The sequence below is a fragment of the Artemia sp. Qi Xiang Cuo genome, chromosome 15 (assembly GCF_049724085.1).
Source record: "Artemia sp. Qi Xiang Cuo chromosome 15, ASM4972408v1, whole genome shotgun sequence".
Lineage (NCBI taxonomy): Eukaryota > Metazoa > Arthropoda > Branchiopoda > Anostraca > Artemiidae > Artemia > Artemia sp. Qi Xiang Cuo.
Window position 1 is genome coordinate 3,579,700 of NC_142808.1, and position 909 is coordinate 3,580,608.

General features: G+C 32.6%; 1 protein-coding gene across 1 annotated transcript in view; it reads left to right on the forward strand.

Moving 5' to 3' along the window:
• The window catches only part of omd (integrator complex subunit 5 omd), a 79,915-nt gene that overhangs the window by 44,425 nt on the left and 34,581 nt on the right, over positions 1–909 (forward strand). The gene's annotated exons all lie outside the window — the stretch shown is intronic.

Below are 909 nucleotides of genomic sequence, written 5' to 3' on the forward strand. Positions count from 1 at the left end.
GGGATAATATTTGCTCCCTAATCGGTTTGGTCTGAGATCCCTGCGGATAATATAGAAGGAATGTGTAAGAATACGTAACCAGAACGTCATAGTCAAACATTGCAAATTTTTATACATCAGATCTTGGAAATGAGCAGGGCCCTAGTTACGGTTTTAAGTATGTATACCCTGGTTTGAAATTTCATTTTATAGGAAAAAAGCAAAGAAATGAATATAAAGACAACAAAACGGGTCTATGGCCAGTAAATGAAAACGAAAAGAACAAAAAATCAAACGAACGTTCTGACCGTATACAACAAGGCGTCTTCAGCGTAGAAAAAAAAACTAGAAATTAAAACTAAAAAATATAATAAAAGATATGTATAAAACTAAAATAGACTAACATAAAATTTGTTGATTTTTTTTCCTGTTCTCTTCGTTTTCATTTACTGGCCATAGACCCGTTTTGTCGTTTTTATATTCATTTCTTGTTTTTTTTTTCATGACTGGCCAGTTTGGGTTTAGATCTTTTATTTTATAGCCAAGTCATGAAAAAAGCACATAAATATTTTTCATTTTAAAGTTATTGTAAGAATTTCCCTTTTTATGGTACCTTTCTACCCCTATTTTACGCAGGTCTGTTAACTAGCATTCCCTTGGAGCGAGAAAAAAAAGAAGACGCAAAAATGTAGTATTTGAAGAAACGCTTCCAAAGAAGCAAATACCGTGGACATGTGGTTTCAGACAGACGGATAAGTCGATTTTGATGCTTTGCTTGATGGTGGAGCAGATAGCGCTATTGTTTTTTTTTTATTTTGTTCAAAACTCGTATTTAATAATTTGGCAGCTTTTCATCTCCTATGTTTAACAGTTTGATATTGAAACAGGTTCATACATTATTTTCTGCGAAATCTAGCAACTTTAACGATA